Genomic DNA, 20,854 nt, shown 5'->3' with positions numbered 1-20,854 from the left:
GCTGTGGAAATTTTGAGATGGTTTCAAGTCTTTTTGGGATATAAAATTAAACAAGATAAAACAAAGGCTATAACTGTAAATTATGTACCCACACATGAATTGGTTCAGCAATATCCATATTTATGGGGAAGCAATAAGATGAAGTATTTAGGATTATGGATTAAAAAAGCTTCTGTTATGGCAGCTAAGGATATGTGGGAAGAGACTAAACAAAAGTTAATGCAAAAACTGAGAAACTAGATCTTGTTTATGGATATGGATAGTAAGATACATATGGGGAAAAGGTTTTTAGTCCACTTAATTTTATCTATGCCTCAGAAATATTTTTATCAATGAGAGAAGTTGTGGACTATAATTAATAAAGAGTTGAAGGAATTTATCTGGGAATGGAAGAGGCCAAGTTGATCCTTTCAATAGAATGAGGTGGTCTACGATTACCTTATTTTAAGGGATATTTTAGAGCTACATATTTAAGGTTTGTATATATATATATATATATATATATATATATATATATATATATATAACACAAGCAGAAGGTTATAATTCAAAATGGAAAGAGATGATAATGAAGCAAGTTGGGGGGGTCAACAAAGAGAGAGAGAGAAAGAGGGATTTTAGATGCAGATCCTTAAGGAGAACCACCGCCACCATACAGATTATATTCATAAAGTATCAGAAAGTATACTAAGAACTAAGCTATGAGAATGGTGAAAGGAGATGTTGCCAACAGATATGACTGCAAGTAGGAGCACAGAAAATAGGCAAGAGGGAGCTGGAATTTACTGGGGAAAACTGGAAATGATACCTAAGTATTGGGAACAACTAACTAAAGAGGAGAAATGTAACAGAGTGGGATGAGGCAAAGATGGTATTTGGACTATGAGCTAGAGACTGCTTTCCCTACCAGGGACTGATATCAAACTATAGTTAGAGAAAGAGATAGAGGAATCTTAAGTGAAAAGCCTGCTCTGGCGGGATTTTTAGTCAAATCTAAAACAGAAGCTGCCATTAAAAAGGGATAACTTTAGTATGGCATATAAATTGTTGCATGATAACTATAAGAATCAATCAGAGAAGGTTGAGAAAGACTGGGAAGAGACTGGAAAAGCAGTTTACAAGAGAACAATGGGAGAACATATGTATGGCTCCCAAGTATGCAAAAGTCCAGAAGGTTTAGGATCTTTTCTCAGAAGTCCGTGCACAGGTATTCTTATACCCCAAGCAGACTTCAAATAATTTTTCCTCAGGTAAATGGCAAATGTTGGAGGTGTGATAAGAAAGTGGTAACAAGGAACATATGTTTTGGGAATGTAATGAGTTAGCAGATTAAAAAAAAACCCTACAGAGTAGTCTGTCAGAAATATTGGGTGAGCAAATGTCTGTAACTAAGGAAATTATTCTTTTGACACAGGATATGAATTGTCTAGATGTAGTAAGGCATCAAGTTTAAATTCGGTGGCTGCCAAAAAAGCAATTACTAAAGAATGGCAATCAAAGTCTAAATCAATAGTAATTGAATTATTGAATATTGTGACAGAGATAAAAGAACTGGAAGTTGGATCTTCAGAATAGGGAAAGAGCAAATTACATAGAAAAAATGTAAACTGTGGGAACAATACATACAGAATAAAGTTCAGGAGGAGAAGTGAGCTTTAAGGGAAGGCAGGAATTCGGCAATTTATGTACTGTTGGACTGATGATAGTTATAAAAAAGAATATATGTGCTGTATAATATATGCAACCAGAAACATGTTAACATAGTTTGTTTCCTTTTATATTAGTGTACATTTAACAATGTTTTAGGTGATAATTTAATAAAGGTGTTAAAAAAGAAATACAAGTAGGCTGAAAAATAAAACTGTAAGCTGTAAAGCATTTTATATCTTCAGGCCGTGCAACAATTGCTTAATGCTTAGATAGTGAACTTTTACTTAATACAACACATTCTATTGTCTGAGATGCAAGTATTTAACTAACATGAAGGCCTCACTTTCACACAAAAACAAAAACTGTGAGCAACACATAATTCCACATCACTCTATACTAATACACACTAAAATGTTGTAATCTGAGGCTGTGCAAAAAACCTTGCCAAAACCTCCTGTGCCCAAGAAAAATAGGCCTCAGCAAAAAACTAATGCATCACTTCCTGGAATGCTTACAACAGTCAGTCACCAAGACTTAAATCAACTTAAAACTAGTACATGTGACCACTCTACAAATAACATTTTAGCGATTGGTGACTCTATAGTCACATATACACACACACACTGATTCTCCTCTCACTAGGCAGGACACAGAATAGTTATGGTAAGTTGTCTTTCAGAAACTAATATCTCTGATAGGTGAAAGAGCCTTAACTGCCCTTGTGTTAACAAACATGACAACAACATGGTCCATGTGGGAGTGAATCACTTGGCACACAAAATCTGGAAGAACATACATTAGAGACACATCAGAACTGTGCGTGCATGTCATAAATGCTGACAAGACTCAGGTCCTAAGAGGAATCCTTCCTTTTCCAAAAATGACGCATAGGTACAAAGAAAAGATGACTGGCTGAATAGTTGTCATTCCTGGGGGATCCAGTACATGCCAGTGTGGGATGAGATGTTTGACAGTCCTGTTTGTTTTGATAAGAATGGTCTGCACCTTTCATTCCAATGTTTCCACATACTGAATAATGCCTTTGCTGCTTCCTTAGTGCCTTTTTAGTCAGAGTCTAACTAATGAACATCTCAGTATAATTAACATATCAGCTCCAGAACTTGATCACATTAACGTGGCTTCTGCTCAATGTCAGAAGTCTCAACAAAATGCCCACCAGTGAGGCTGTCCTGCATTTGGACAGCACCCATGTCTGTGCAATTAATGAAACTTGTTTAAATGTTCAGAAAGTAGTCCCTCCATATCTGTTTTTTCTCTACAATACTTTCAGACCCAATGGAAATTGTGGTGGCATATCCATATTTGTTACTGACCATATAACCTATATACAGATTCTCAAATGTAGCTCATTGAGCTCCACATCACACTAAGTAAGACCAACTAACTATTACAAGACACCCTCTATGTTCCCTGACAGTCATGTGGCATTCCTAAATGTGCTTGATGAATTCACTATAAAAAGAACTCAGTTATGTTGGAAGACTTGAACTACTCATCAATAAAGTGGAGCACCTATACCTCAATGGTTCAAATATAATATATGCGCAAAAATTCTTAGATTTTATAAACAAAACCCCCCTGGACCAGATTGTTGACAAACCCGCAAGAGGGCACAAAATTCTTAACCTAGTCCTTACAACTATCGATTTTTCATGTACTATACCCCCAGTATCTCATTCCCTGGTTAAGCTGGACCATAAACTAAAGACCTTCACCTTCAAAATGTCTGAACCATCTGACAGCAATATCGCAGAATTCAAAGATTTCAAATGTACTAATTCCAATAAATTCTAGATGAAGTCTAAAAATTCACTTTTAGCAGCATCATCCAATACATTATCATGGAAGGTAGCTTCATAATAGAGTTCTGTGCCCATTTATTTATTTTATTTTACATTTGTTGACCGGGATATTCCGACTGGATACATGTCCATTTTCAGCGGAGGCCCGGGAGAAAAGCTCAAACGGTAAGCAGATACAGCATTACATAATATCAGCATTACATATTACAAACAGACTATTTACAGAGATTGGATACATTATGTGTAACTAGCTGTATAACGGGTGTCTGCTAAAAATTTCATTTTATTTATTTTATTTTACATTTGTTGACCGGGACAGGTTTAAACAAATTTATATAACTGGCAGTCTAAATAAACTGGGAAATGTAAAAACAGTGGTCCCCCTGACATAAGCAAACAATACAATAAAGGGAGAAAAAAAATCTTCAAATGCATAGCAGATTAAAAAAAATTATATCAAGGACAGCAACAGAAAATTGACAAAAGGCTTGAAATACACCATTAAGTTTAGTAAGGCAGCCCATTATTTTGTTGACCAGGTTAGTCCCATAAGTGGAGACCCAAGGTGGTATTTATACTGCTAGGGGAAAGTTGGCCAGGGCACTGGGGAAATTTCCATATTCTTTGTAGGAGGAAGTATTGCAACAGGCTGGATGGATGGATCAGTGTTGAAAAACTGGAGGTTAAAATGTGACCTTGTGGAGTAAAACAACAGAAGAAATTAATCCTGAAGAATCTGTTGCTCCTATGGTAAAGGAAGTGGTCTATCCATCTACAACCCCTCTTTCCCATCTCTGCACATGGGATCATGGTGTCACTTCAATAGTGACAATCATCCAGAGCAAAAGTTTACAATGCCAGATGGCTAGTCCTGCAACAGTTCTTCCACACCACACACTTAAAAGCACACCCATACCCATGGCCAATTTGGAGAATCCAATTCACCTACTGCATGTTTTTGGAATGTGGGAGAAAGCTGAATCACCAAGAGAAAACCCACATGACAAAGGAAGAACATGTAGACTCCACAAAGAAGGCAGCTCAGCCAAGAATCAAACCAGGGAACCACATGCTGTGAGGTAACAACACTGTCTGTTGCACCACTGTGATGTCAGGTGATAAAAGAAAGGAAGTTATTCCTTTTCTTTCCTGTTTGCCAGTCAATTTAAGGATCGGCTAGTATAGTGCAAACACCAACAACAGATATCTTTAGTGTTACATATGCTACTGTGGTGAAGAGGTTGCACACTGAACTTGTTAGGAACATTAAAAAAAAAAATCCATTACATGTAGTACATATCTCATCCACTAAAGACATTATTATTGATCAGTATTCTGTTTGGGACTTGCTCCTTTGGGATTTACAAGCAAAGACATTTGTGCATTTATACATATGGGAAAATACACTTTTTGTAATATCACCTTTGAAACTATTGAGACTGCAGATTGCTTTTCTACAGCAGGATGATATGAAAAGTTTGCATCAGCCTTGGGTGCAGTATACGTTTTACAGCCCTGAATATTAATGTTAAAAGAAAACTGATTCTACCATTTAAGAACTGTAGACATTAATGATTGCTTATATTAAGCAGTATTTCTCACTTCACTGTGAATGTGTTTTTGGTGCTAGCAAAGTGTATAATAATTCAGGATTATGGAACGGGTTCTGGGACGTGTGGATTTTGCTGTCTATGGATCTTATCATAGAGGTAGATTAACCACTTAGGTAGGATACAAAGGTGGGTTTGGCATATTGTTTAAGGTCTTTGCCACATAGACATAAGGTACAGAGTTTAATTCCAACTTTAGGTTATTGGCCAGGCTTAATCAGGCCCTTTAAGGCAGATAGCTTAAAATTCAACTACGAAGCATGGTAAAGTGAATCATGCTCCCAGTGACAAGCATATGTGTACTGCAAAGGGCAGCCTAAACTTTTTTGTGGTTCCTTATCACATCTGATTCAAAATTATGATAAATTACATTATAGTCAGTGTAGTGTGTGAGGGTATTCTGCTTCTAATTATGTTGTTCTTGAAGAAAATGTAAAACAGTCACACATTTTTTGTTTGGCTGTCCCAAGTTACTTACACAAAATGTAGAAGATACTAAGCAAGTTCTGCAAGATACTAAATGTAAAAATAATATGCCAGGGGCTGAGTTGTCTCCTTGGGAAAATATTTTAGCACCACATATCAAGGCTGTGCACGAAAATGTTCCTCTTAATAGTTCTAATAAGTTTGAAGTATTACATACAGAAGAGGTGTCTGATAGTGATTCTGAATATACTGTACAAGCAACAGTAGAGGGTAAAGCTAGTGATATATAAAAATCTGAAAATGAGGAAATGGTTAAAAATACTATTACTGTTGGTATGAAGGTACATAAAAGGAAGCTGAGATAAGAGGCTAATATTCTGTTAAGAAAGGAAAATATATAGTCTTGTTATTAACAGTTTAAATGTGACTTGCTTGATTAATGAATGTCATGGATTACAGATTTTGAATTTTTGTATATAGGTAGTGGCTGATATTAGTTTGCTAGATATAAAATTATTTACCAATTTAAAAAAATTATGTTCTGGTACAGTTATTTTTTTTAAATCAAGTATTTATTTTTTGTTAAACATATTAATTGATATTCCATGATGAATATTTTTATTTGTGATATACAATCCTGGGTGGGGATTTTTAAACTAGTTGTTTATGCTCCTACTGGTAAAAAAAATCTAGGGAGTATGTACCTAGTGCATTGTAACATTTCTTTAAGTGTTAATTGTCCTTGGCTCCCAAACAGCAGTTCCAAAAAAGTACAGCTATAAGGTTACTGAATGAGATATTGGACTTAAACAATCTTATTTTAGGACCTAATGTAGTGCCAACTTATTGTAGAGGTAGATTATCTAGTAAGAAATTTTTTTCTTTAATTTCTTCTGTTCGTATTCAAGTAAATATAACAAGCCTGTTAGCATTGCATCTGCTTTAACAGTTGGGTAAAGGCATTAAAAAGTTCAATGGGTGGGTTGAAAAAACAGACTGGAAAGATATGTTATGAGAACAAGTATTCACTTCAGTAAGAACTGTTCATAGTGGTGGATTGTTCATAAAGCAAAACATAAAAATGTATTTTGTTCTGCAGAACAAAAACTCAGTAAAAAAAGTACTTCTCTGCTTGGGAAAAGTATGAGGCTTTTCTCATTCTGTAGACTCTAATGCTTGCCTAGAAAATGAGAGAGTTTTAGAAACAGTCGCTAGAATAGATTTTCTGTTAGGAAAGCAATGCTATCTTATTCAAGGGTGTTAAACAAGAATGATTTCCCTTTTTTAATAAGTTAAAAAAGATTCAAAATTAAAGCTACTGTTACTTAACTCTTATGGTATTATGGTCACTACCCAATCTGGAATAATACGAATAATGGAGACTTATGTTCCAACTTTGTTCTCCCCTTTGAAACTGTTACTTATTTTAACAAAGCACTATATGCTTTATAACACAATCAATGTCCCTCAAATTTATGCAGAAAACACTACGCTATTAGACAGCCACATGTCTTTGTCAGAATTAGAAACTGTTTTGCGAAACCCTTCTACTGATTCTTCCCCAGGAATAGACAGCATTATATATGGGTTCTATAAAAATATGCCGAAGAGACAGAAAACTACAGTTATATAAGTAAACTTACCAGAACCACAAATGTTCAAATGATTACTGCTGCAGTTAGCTATATGGGTTACATCCTGCTGCAAGTGCACTAGCCATTTTATAGCATTTACTGTTTGCTACTGTATCTTTTTCTCCTTTCTCTGTAAAAAAAGAAAAAAAAAGAAAAAAATATCCTTGTTTTCCCGCTTTTCTGAACTAGAATAGTCCAGTCTTCAGATTTTGCTGATCTCTGGGCTTTGTCTTAGTTCCTGTGCTATCCATATCCTTATTTGGATAAGAGGAAGCTTCTTTGTTCACCAGTGGGAGTGGGGAGCACTGAGCAACCTATTTGTCCCTAGAGGATTGGTTCCAGCCCAGCAACTTGTAGTTTATTGGCCATTTTGGGTTAATTCCTGGCTCTTTTCAACCCCCTGCTATAAAGCCCGCTTTTGCCGCTTTTCACTTGTAATAGACTCAGCACAGCTCCTCGTGGTGTCCTGCAGAGCTCTACAAGCAGCAGAGAGTGAAAGAGTGACTTTCCTGGATTTATAAGTATTTTTTCTGGCTTTCGCTTAAATTATTGCATCTCAACTGCATTTCGCTTAAAAAACAGCTCTGCATATTGTTTTTACTGTACTTGTGTTGAACTTATACTGTTAGCACTTTAAAAAGTTATTTTTTGTTTAATTTAATTGTTAGGCTAACACACTCAAGTGCGCTAGCCGTTTTATAGCATTTACTGTTTGCTACTGTATCTTTTTCTCCTTTCTCTGTAAAAAAGAAAAAAAAAAAGAAAAAATATCCTTGTTTTCCCGCTTTTCTGAACTAGAATAGTCCAGTCTTCAGATTTTGCTGATCTCTGGGCTTTGTCTTAGTTCCTGTGCTATCCATATCCTTATTTGGATAAGAGGAAGCCTCTTTGTTCACCAGTGGGAGTGGGGAGCACTGAGCAACCTATTTGTCCCTAGAGGATTGGTTCCAGCCCAGCAACTTGTAGTTTATTGGCCATTTTGGGTCAATTCCTGGCTCTTTTCTACCCCCTACTATAAAGCCCGGTTTTGTGCGCTTTTTCACTTGTAAAAGACTCAGCACAGCTCCTCGTGGTATCCTGCAGAGCTCTACAAGCTGCAGAGAGTGTGACTTTCCTGGATTTATAAGTATTTTTTCTGGCTTTCGCTTAAATTACTGCATCTCGACTGCATTTCGCTTAAAAAACAGCTCTGCATATTGTTTTTACTGTACTTGTGTTGAACTTATACTGTTAGCACTTTAAAAAGTTATTTTTTGTTTAATTTAATTGTTAGGCTAACACACTCAAGTGCGCTAGCCGTTTTATAGCATTTACTGTTTGCTACTGTATCTTTTTCTCCTTTCTCTGTAAAAAAAGAAAAAAAAAAAGAAAAAAATATCCTTGTTTTCCCGCTTTCTGAACTAGAATAGTCCAGTCTTCAGATTTTGCTGATCTCTGAGCTTTGTCTTAGTTCCTGTGCTATCCATATCCTTATTTGGATAAGAGGAAGCTTCTTTGTTCACCAGTGGGAGTGGGGAGCACTGAGCAACCTATTTGTCCCTAGAGGATTGGTTCCAGCCCAGCAACTTGTAGTTTATTGGCCATTTTAGATCAATTCCTGGCTCTTTTCAACCCCCTGCTATAAAGCCCGCTTTTGCGCACTTTAGCGCGAATTAGCGTGAAGTTGCTCATAGAGCAGCTTAGGGCAGCGCTGGTTAATCAAGTTTAAACTATTTCTGGCTCCGTAAAGTCTACTCTTCAATTTTTCCCTTAGAACTGCTCTACTTGCAATCTAAACAGCCTATTCTCTAACTGAAAAGCTCAGCACTTGCTCCTAAAGCATTTTTTATACAGGTAAAGCACTCTTAAACAAAAGAAAGTACTTCATTCACCTAAATTCCCTTGAGTACCCATTTCCCTATAGGTCCTTTCTGACTCAGTTACACAGCAATCTTTTTCACTATTTCTAGCATGTCGAAGGGTCAGTTGCTGGCGTCCTCTCCTGTTCAGCTGGTGAATCTGGGAATCTTGAGGCAATGCTACAATTGCCGCATGTACACAGACAACCCTCTCCTCCTCCCAACAAATACAAATATATGCGAGAGATGCAACTATATAGCCAAACTGGAGGCTGAGCTCTCTCAATTCAGTACTGGCAAAACCAGTCAGGAGGAGAAGGTAACCACGCACACCATAAACCCAGTCTCACATAGAACTATCACAACTGCAAACCAAACACATAAACACACAAAAACATACTTGGAGGAGCTGATTAAAAATCTACCAAAACAACAGAGGCCTCCAAAGCAGACACCCAAGCAACCACCACCTCAAGACATAGCGCATGCAACACATAGTTCACAAAGTCAGTGTGCTAAACAGTCACAGCCCTTAAGGCCAAACAACATGCCAGACACACTTGTAATAGGTGACTCCATAGTCAGACACACTGACGTCCCACTCACCAGACTGAACAAGGAAAAGGTCACAGTAAGCTGCCTGTCGGGAGCTAGAATCCGCCACATAACACAAGCACTCAGGTCACTCCACAGTAAGTACAAATATGACTCAGACATTGTACATGCCGGTGTGAACGACCTGAGACGTACCTCCCTGGACTACATGAAAAGAGACATAGAGGAGCTCTCTGATTATGTAGCCCAGGCCGGTATGACCCTGATCCTGAGCAGCATCTTACTCTCACCAAGAATGATGCCACAGTACAAAGACAAAATGATCAGTTTTAACAATTGGCTTAATTACTGGTGTCATTCTATGGGGATCCAATGTCTGTCTGTTTGGGATGACATGCTTGACAAGCCATGCTGCTTCACAAGGGATGGCTTGCACCTGTCACCCCTGGGCTTCCGGATATTGGCCAAGGCTCTTGCCACCCCCATAGTGCCTTTTTTAGGCAAGGCTCAAATGACAAACCTACCTCCCTAGAAAACACAAGTGGAAAAAAACTAAGGGTAATGCTGCTCAATGCCAGAAGTCTAAACCTCAAGATGCATGCCCTCGAAGCCCTCCTCAGTATGGAGAACATCGATGTCTTTGCAGTGACTGAAACCTGGTTCAAGGCTCCTGAGAGCACCACAGCACTATCAGGTTTTACCTCATATCATGCTTTCCGGCCCCAAAACCTGGACCGAACCACAAAAGGAGGGGGAGTATCCATATTCATCAAAGATACCCACACCTCCAGGTTAGTGGCAACGCATGAAGCATCGGAGACCATCCAGGTGCAACTAACCATAGGCAAAACTGCCTTACAGTTTGTAGCATGCTACAGACCACCCTCTCAAACTCAGGAACCCCACACAGCCTTCCTGGAGACACTGGAGAGTATGAATGTCTCTCTAAATACCATCATTTTGGGAGACTTCAACTACCCAAACATAAACTGGGAACATTACTCAAGCCCCAACACCCTAGCCCAAAGGTTCCTAGAATTCATAAACTCAAATGCAATGGAACAACTAGTCACCATTCCCACAAGAGGAGACAATATACTAGACCTGATCATCACAAACATGGGGACAAAATGCTCCACACCGGAAGTATATCCCTCTTTGGTAAGATCAGACCATAAATTAATCTCACTAGATATCCACATCCCGCCCCCACCCCCTGCACAAAAGACCACAGTGAAGAACTTCTCAAAAGCCAACTTCACACTTCTTAAGACTGAAGTAGTATCCTTCAAGGCCCCTGGGCCAGTGGAAACCACAACCCACACTGCTGAATCCTTTGCAAATGCCTTCTACGGGGACCTTCAAGAATGCATGGATCATGCAATCCCAAATAAAACCAAGACCCATTCCCCCAAAGGCAGGCGCCTGGTCTGGTGGACCCCAGCCATAAACAAACTTTACAACAGGAGGAGGAAGCTACTACATGACAGAGCAAAATCCCTAAAAGGGAAGGCATCTCTGATCAGTACTAGCAAAAACTACGATCACTCATAAAATCATCCAAGGCCAACTTTGAGAGAAAAATCGCAAAAGACACAAAAGACAATCACAAGGCCTTCTTTAGCTATGTTAGAAACCTGGGTGGAAACTCCCAGATATGCTCAGAGTTAGTCCAAAATGACACAAAATACACTGAACCCACTGACATTGCCAACATTCTGGCAGACAGGTTCAGTGCAAATTTCTCCTCCCCCTCCCCCCCAAAAGGAGAAATAACTATCCCAGCAGAGTGTAGCCTCCCTAACATCTCAGATGCCCAGGTGAGCTAAAGCTAAAAACACAGCATCAATGGGACCGGACGGTGTCCCAGGCTGTGTACTACATGAACTCCAAGAGGAACTAAACCCACACATAAGGCTGCTGTTTAATCTTAGCCTTACTACAGGATACGTACCCAAAGAATGGCGTACAGCAACAATGGTCTCACTTCACAAAGGCGGTGCTTCTACAGACCCTGGAAATTACCGCCCCATAAGCTTGACGAGCCTGGTCTGCAAAGCTATGGAGAGGATCATTATGGAACTCATAAACAAAGACATTGGGGACCTACAGACATTGGATCCTACCCAATTTGGCTTTGTCAAGGGCAGATCCTGCCTTTTGAACTTGGTTGACTTTTTTGAAACAGTCACTAAGGCCATTGATGAGGGTAAGGCAGTTCACACAGCCTACCTTGACCTTGCAAAAGCCTTTGACACAATACCCCACTCGGGCATCATAGACAAACTCACCAGCTTAAATGTAAACCCATATGTCACAAGATGGGTTGCAAACTGGCTCAAGGACAGAACCCACAGGGTCAGAGTTGCTGGAGCTATGTCAGACTCTAAGCCAGTCACAAGCGGCGTCCCACAGGGCTCAGTCCTGGGACCCCTCTTGTTCGGCATTTATTTTTCCGAGGTACAGGCAAACATAGGAGGATTGTGGCTGACAAAGTTCACAGATGACTGCAAACTGGGCGCCATAATTGATACTCCAGCGGACACAAACATCCTTCAGAGAGGCCTCATAGAAATGGATAATTGGTGCCAGAGCCATGGCCTTAAGCTGAACGCCAAAAAATGTATAGTCATACCCTTTGGGAAAAACAAGGTACCCACAAATTACCACATAGGTGGTAATCCATTAAGTATGGAAGAGGTAATCAGGGACCTAGGGACCCAGGTTGACAGTAACCTCTCATTTGACACTCACATTGCCAAAGTGGTTAGGAAGACCTTCTATATTGCCCAACTTATCATGAAGGGTTTCACATCTAGATCAAGTGAGGTCATTGTGCCCCTGTACTCTTCTCTTATCAGGCCAATGATTGAGTACAATGCCCCATTTGGGATGTATCTTACCCGACACCTGCAGCAGTTGGAAAGACCCCAAAAGTTCCTCACCAAGAGGATAAAGGTTCTTAAACATATGTCATATGCTGACCGACTGAAAAAACTCCAGCTCTATTCAGTTGCATACTGCCTACTCAGAGGTGATCTGTGCCTGACGTACAAGGCCATGTCCAATCCGGAATTAATGGACATGCTCCACCTCAGAAAATCCAAATCCATCAGAGCCACGAGAGCAAGAGACTTAAACCTCAATACTGAAATAAATAGGACATGCTGGAGGGACAGATTCATAACCCAGAGGCTCCCTACACTCTGGAACAGAATCCCAATCCATGTTAGGCAGAGCCCCTCACTAACTCTATTCAAGAGAAATCTTGACGAGTGGATGGGAGATCGTAGGTTTACCCCGGGGGTCATCTCTGTGTCATTACTAGACAGAGGCACAGTAAACTAAACCCTAAAAGGGCGTAGTATTCTCATCCTAAGGGGTGGTGAAAGCCACAACACTCTGGCTAGGCTTATAAATGCCCTAGGGCAGATAGCCTAGTACGAACCTATGAACCTATGAATATAAAAGCAGGCTAGCTTCCAAAGGTTTAAACCGCCTTCCATGTGCCCAGTCAGTCAGCCCAGGCAGAGCCAACTAAACAGACAAGTTTGAGTCAAGCCCTTCAGAGCTTTCATGCCAACAGAGAGAGACATGGAAGCTGAGCCCTAAAAGGACAATGACAGGACAACAAAAAAATAAATAAATATTCACACACTAGCATAAGCACCAAACAAAAAAAAAAAACAAGGGGGATGGAGGGAGGGAGCAGCTACTACAAAAGTGATCATTCAAACTACTGTTATGGTAAGCTTACTTACACAAATGCACTATGTTCATCATATTGAGCACTACTGTAGTAGCCTTAGCTATATGGGTAGATTATCCTAGCTTACTACATTAGGGAGGCGGAAGGAGTAGAATCCAGGAGTCCCTGAAGAATGGTCCTAGCAAAACCTGGTTTAGACCTAGAAAAGGAATCAAGCATATAGTATTTTATTAAAGTATGTACAGAGGACCAAGTTGCAGCTTCTCTAATACTTCCAGAATCCAAACCTTTCAAAAAAGCCAGGGCTCTGGTAGAGTGGCCCTTGATTCTGCCTGGAACAGTTTTGTTGTGGTGAGTATAATACAGGGTAACAGCCTTAGACATCCATTTAGAAATATTCTGTTTTGACACACATTTTCCCTTTATCTCACCTTCACACACACACAAAAAATATGAACAATTGATCCAAACATCTGAAAGCTTTAGTTCTGTCAAGATAGTACAAGATTTGTTTGAGGACATCCAAGGTATGCTTTATCCTGTCTCCTTCAATTTAAGTTAAGGAAAGAAAATGAGGAGATGGGTAGTTTGGCATAAAGTAAACTCAGATAACACTAGGCGTAAAGGATTATTTCCCAGAACAAACCCTGTATCTGTGGAAAATGAGATAGGGATGACTCACCATAACAGCTTGTAACTCACACACCCTTCTTACAGAGGTCAGAACAGTCAGTAAAACAGTTTTCCATGTTAAGAACCTCAAATCAACCAGGTTAGCTGATTCAAATGGAGCAAGTGTTATCTTCTCTAACATAAAATTAATATCCCAAACAGGGGATATCGGTTTTCTTGGAGGCCTCTTAAGTAAAACTCTTTCAAAAACATTTTAACATGAGAATGCATTGAAAAAGAGAATCCAGGAGCATCATGACATGCTAAGATGGCAAATAAATGAACCTTGATGGAGGAGTAAGAAAGGCCACAGGACAGTAACTCACGCAAATATTGTAAAACCTAAAAACAACTAATTCTGAATGGGTGCTAGTTATACTGTTGCCACCAACTTGAAAACCTTTCCATTTACTAATATATGACTTTCTAGTAATAGACTTTCTTGCCTCCGTTAGTACCTGCTATACATCTTCAGTGAACAGATGCCTAAATGGAAATAAGACCCTGTCATCCAGGCAGTCAAATGAAGTAGATTGGCAATGGGGTGTATCAACAACAGTGTGAGTCGATATAATATGTGAGGAAGCTTATGGTAATTGTTCCTGGCCATTTTCCAAAAAAGAGAGAACTTCTGTTGCATGTGCCAGAAGGGAGTCACCACAATGATTTTGGGGGATTATTTCTGAATCTTCTGAAGTACCCTAGATATCACTGGAAAGGGTAGAAAAACATGCAGGAACATTTCTGTCCAAGAAAAAGAAAAGGCATCTGTCTTCCAGGTCTTCTTGCATGGAGTCCTGGAGCACACTTTTTCCAGCTGATTATTCAGGGTGGAGACAGAGAAATATTATTTGAGGAACACCCCATAGATGAATAAAATCTTGGAATACCCCCTGATCTAGTTTCCATTCATGAGGGGCTGCCTTTATCCTGCTCATCTTGTCTGCCTCAGAATTTTGCTCTGATGGAATGGAGGATGCCTGCAGAGTAAGATCTTGTTGTGAAGTTATATCCCAGACTAACACGGCTAGTCTACAAAGGGGGGGGGGACACCAGAGATGATTCAATGAGTTGAGTGCCTTGATCAAGGCAGGCATCTCTTTTTATATTTATGTGCTTGTGTCTGTTCTTGTTGTCCAATATACCATTTAATTTTATCCTTCCTGAAACTGTTCCCCAGGCAAAGTCTGAGGAATCTCTATTGACTGACCATTTTGGAACAAGGAGAGAGAAGGGAAAACCCAGATTTGGAGATATCTGCTGTCTCTACCAAGTGATTTCTCATCTGACAAACTCAAACACTGGGATTTGAAAAGATAATGGGTATTGGTGCTGGGACCAGAGACTTCAGATACCATTGTATCTTTCTTATGCGGAGTCTTGCCAGTGGTATCACAAGAATCAAAAGTCAACATATGAAGGAGAGGGGAAATATGGGAGGCTTACTTCCTGAAAGGGAGGAATTTCTTCTCACTGCCATCAGTAACCTTAACGAATGATCGTCAGAACCTTGGTCTCTTAAATAGTCATTCTGACTTGTTAGGCTGTCCTTTGTTTTTGTGTGTGTGTGTGGGGGGGGGGGGGTTCCTGCCTTCTTTTTGGAATCCCCTTAACATTGCTTCTTAAACATATGTTTACCAGCATGTTGCTGAGACTAATATTGTTTCTTGACAAAACTGGAGGAGGAGGGTAGAGAATCCCTTGGAAACCTTTGAAAAGGAGGCTGAAAAATGTGATAGATTCCCTGAATCAGTTTACCCCTCTCATCACCAAAAACAAACTCTGTCCAAAGAGGAATTTAAAATCTCATTTTTCACATCTTCTGGGAGGTTCTGAGAAACATAGTCAAGCAAAGCTCCTCAAAACAGTACTAGTGGTCATAGTCCTGAAAGAAGGATTGACAGTCACCCACACACTTCAAACAATGAGTTGTGACCTGTGAAATGAAAGAAACCAAACCATTTAAAGCAGATTTTTTCTCACAACAAAACTGTAGACAAAACATTTCTCATACTTTTACAATTAGTCAAAATAAATTTTAACCTATGATAATTAAAAAATTGGAAAATCAAGGTTGCAGTAGCATACATTTTTCCTAATACATATTTTATCATCCTTGTTAGAAAGTGAATGATTGGAGTTAACTAAATGTTTAGCAGCATTAGAATTAACCAAAGCTAAAGCTACTGGGTAGATTTGGGATGTGTATATAAAAACTCAAAAGACTGAGGAACTTTATACAATCTGTCTGCCTTTTTAGGGGCAGCAGGTTGACTATCATGGAAACTGCAAGCAGTATCTCACTCATACACACAAACACAAACATATGAACAGCTCCAATTCTTTTTTATTTTTTTATTTGATTTTAAAACAATAAATAAACTAATCAGTTATAAAACAAACAAATAACTATTTACTTAGGTTCACAGCTGATCAATATATCAGTTATACATTAAAAACAATTAATATTTTTCAAACAAGTCTTTAAGTTTAAGCCAAGATTTATATGAATGTGGAATATTAGAAGTTTCCATCTTTATAGTATGCAGTTCACTACTGAAAACAATTTTTTTGCCATACTAATAAATAATACACTTGAGGGGTAACTTTACTTTTCCAATTTTTAGAAATTACTTTTCTGGCTATAGCAAGAATAGACCAAAAAGAAGCACATGGGTTTTGGGAATTATTTCAGGAACTGGAGCATTAAATAAAACTAAAGATTTAGAAATATTACATCTATCTGAACATAGAGCTTGAATAAAATTAATTTCTTTCCAAAAATGAGAGATGACTTCAGATGCATATATAGTATGCTTCCAACCAGGTATTATTTCAGAATCACATCTCCAACATTTAATTCTATTTGATTTATACATAATTGTAATTTTGTTAGGAGTGACAAAAGCTCTGTGTAAAAATTTCCAATTGAAAATTTTCCAGTATAATGAAGATGTAATTTTAACTGTAGATTTTAATATTAATTTCTTGTATTCTTCAGACAAGTCTTCATTATTAATTTTTGAGGAGTAGTTCCAATGGGAATTGTTAAAATATGTGAAATCTAACTTAAGAATTTTATAAATTTATGACAAATATATATTTTTTCATTGCATTATTATTATTTATTAAGAATTCCAATGCTTTGGGGGGTTGATTTCTTATCTAGGTTAAATATCTTATTTACCTCTCTGTTTACAAAGACTCTAAATATTTGTAAATTAACCAGTTCTCAGAATCTTGACTGTATTTGAAAATTAAAGTTTCAACAGTGTATATATCAGTACCATTTAAGAACTGATGTCAATAAATTAATTTGTTGTTTCAATACTAGCATTTTGTTAAAGTTATAAGTTTCTAAGCAGTCATTTGTATATGCAATTGGAAACAAAGGAAACATTAAGTCTTTAATACAATGGTTAGAACATGTGAACTTTTGGAAAGAGGATATGATGTTATTTAAATAAGGAATTTGTGAAGAGGGTGTAATACCATTTAAGCAAAAATCTTTTAATAACCAGATAAAAATATTAGGTACTATTTGTTTATGACTGGTTGTGATATACTTATTATTTACTAATAATATTTCTTGATGTAATTGTTTCCATTTTGAATCATAAGATGAATTTATCCACAAGACTATAACTTTTACAGTTGTTGAAGTAGCATACAAGTGAATATCAGGGAATCCTCTTCCATTATTATCCCAAACTTTTCTGTGCCAATCAAAAAAAACTCTTGGTTTATTAGTATGCCATAAAAACGTAAGTAGAATATTATTTATCTTCTTCATATTTTGTTTTTGGTGGACATAGTACTAAAGATTGTAACAATATGTTAGGGAGAATTACCATCTTAATAAGCATTAATCACTCTTCTCTGGTAAAGAAGAATTTGTTCCAATTTTATCATCAATCTGTTGAAAGTTTGTAGCATTTCTTTACTATTAGACATAATGGTTATACCAAGGTATTTCATTTGATTGCTATTCTACCTGAAGTTAGAATATTTCTGTATGATTTTTTAAAATTTTTTATTAATTAATAATGTAGTTGTTTTATTTATTAAATCTTAATTTTGAGATTTGTTCAGACTGACTCGTAGAACTAATTATATGCTCTAATGCATTTTCTGTATTTCCTATTGTTAGTAAAATATCATCAGCAAAAAGCTGAATCTTTAGTTTGAAATCTTATTTTATGTTGATACCATTAATGTTCTTATTGGACCTAATATGGTTAGTAAAGGGTTCTATAGCTAATGCAAAACATTAAGTTGATAATGGACAGCCTTGTTTTGTGCCTTTTTATATTTTAAAGGAATTAGAAAGAAAACAACCCATTTTAACACAAGCACAAGAGTTACTGTATAACTTAGAAATTAATGCAATTAGCTCAGATGAGAAATTATACACTGTTTTAAACAGGTGCAACCAATTAACTGAGTCAAAAACCTTATCTAAATCAAGCTAATGATAGAAAGTTATTATTTTTATTTGCATAGTCTATTAATGTATGTATTATTATATTATCCTGTACATTTGATCATTAATTAGTTTAGGTATAAGTGGATTAATTCTGTAGCTAAAATGGGCATGAACATCTTATAGTCCACATTTAAAAGTAAAGTGGATCTGTATGATGAACACATTGCAGGATCCTTATCTTGTTTTAAAATAAGTGATATAAGGGAATAGTTCCATGACGGGGGACTTCAAAAGTTGTTTTTATTTCTCTATAGACTGTATTATCTGGTAGTATTGTATACAGTTCTGGTATAGTATAAGACCATCTAAACCTGGTGCCTTACTGTTTTTAAAGTACAGTTTTGTACCTACCATAAATGTAGATGTTCGAAGATCCACATTGCTGCAGTCCTAACACTTGGGTAGTCCGCTGTCCACGGTCGGCCCGAATATCAAAGTATAAGGCTGACGTCGGTCAGGGCGCATTTAACTGACGTCAGGACGTCAGGGTACAAATGCGCATGACCGGCGTCATATCCTCAGTCTTTTCTTGCCCCAGATGTCAGAAGACCTTAAAAAGAAAGGTCAAAACCAAAAGACAGCAAACAAATAACCAACCACCCTTGCACTAACTATATGTACAATAGAAATAATACACACAATATGTACAACCCAACCCACACAACCACCTCCAAGTACAGAGGGGAAGGAGGGCAAATTGGACTGCAGCAATGTGGATCTTCGAACATCTACATTTATGGTAGGTACAAAACTGTACTATGTTCTTCATCTCACATTGCTGCAGTCCTAACACTTGGGTAGAATCCCAAAGCAGAGATAAGGGAGGATGGCTAACTATAAGGAAGCAGGAGCTGCCAAAATGCCCTGCAAAATCGCAGTGGCAAAACCAGCCCTGGACTTAGAGTAAAGTGGCAGGTGATAATGCCTAGAGAAGGTATGCACAGAACTCCAAGTAGCTGCCTCTAAAATATCCTTGGTTGCCACTCCCCTCAAAAAAGCTGTGGAAGTGGCAGTAGCCCTAGTGGAATGAGGCCTAATCCCAGCTGGAACTTCCTTGCCATGATGGGAATAACAGAAAGCAATGCAAAACCCAATCCACTTAGAAATAGTTTGTTTTGACACAGGCTTGCCCTGAGAACTCAAAGCAAAAGAAACAAACAACTGCTGAGACTGCCTGAACCCTTTAGTTCTGTCCAAATAATAACGCAACTGCCTGTGTACATCCAAAGTGTGCAAAATCTTTTCCCCTTTATTTTGGGGATTTGCATAAAAAGTAGGCAAATGAATAGTCTGGTTTAAAGCCACACTAGAAACCACCTTAGGCATAAAGGAAGGATTAGTACGTAATGATACCCTATCCTTATGGAAAATCAAGAAAGGCTCAACTGCCATAAGGGCCTGCAATTCAGAAACCCTTCTTGCAGAGGTAATGGCCAACAAAAAAGCAGTCTTCCATGATAAATATTTCAACTCAGCAGTAGCTGCAGGCTCAAAAGGTTGTAGAGTGAGTTTCTCCAACACAAAATTGAGATCCCAAGCAGCAGTAGGAGCTCTTCGTGGGGGTCTGATATTCTTTGCCCCTCTAAGAAATTGCTTGAACAAAGGATGAGAAAACAATGGCGGGTCGCAATCATAGTGAGCTGAAATTGCTGCAGCATGAACTTTAATAGAAGAGAAGGACAAACCTTTGTCCAGTAACTCAGTAAGATATTGAAGAGCCACACTTAAATTAGGCTCAGAAACATCAAAATCCTTTGCTGCACTCCAAAATAAAAATCTCTTCAATTTATCTGCGTACACTTTCCTTGTACTAGGCCTTCTAGCATCCAAAATCACATTCAAAACTTGTTGTGGAAGTTGAGACCTTTTATGGTTCAAAACAGAATATGCCAGGCTGTTAGGTGAAGAGAGTGAAGGTTGACATTGAGCAAATGGCTGTCTTCCTGTGACAACAGGTGTGGAATCGAAGGCAAAGGCCATGGAGGCTTCCGTACTAGACTTCTCATTAATGGGTACCAGTGCTGTCGAGGCCAATCTGGAGCTATTAAAATCATCCTTGGCTTGTCCTGTCTGGCCTTCAGAAGTACCTTTGGGAGGAGAGGCAGAGGTGGAAAGGCATACACATGAAGATTGCTCCAATTGAAAGAAAGAGCATCCACTTTCCAAGCTGTGGGATGAAACCTTTTTGTGCAAAACTTTGGCAGCTGATGGTTTAGTGGAGAAGTGAGCAGATCTATGTCTGGAGTTCCCCATGACACTGTCAATTTCTGAAATACATGAGGATCCAATTTCCACTCGTGGGGATCCATAATTCGTCTGCTCAACACATCTGCTAAGGAGTTCTGTGCTCCTGGCAGAAACCTTGCCTGAAGATTGAGCTGTAAACTGAGAGCAGTCTCCCACAAAATCATTGTTTGCCTGCATAGAGGATAAGAATGCGTTCCCCCTTGC

Source organism: Protopterus annectens, chromosome 1.part0 (genome assembly GCF_019279795.1).
Source record: "Protopterus annectens isolate FY-2018-M chromosome 1.part0, PAN1.0, whole genome shotgun sequence".
In the NCBI taxonomy this organism is placed as follows: domain Eukaryota; kingdom Metazoa; phylum Chordata; order Ceratodontiformes; family Protopteridae; genus Protopterus; species Protopterus annectens.
The sequence above is the reverse complement of the archived record's forward strand: the minus strand, read 5'-3'. Positions refer to the sequence as shown.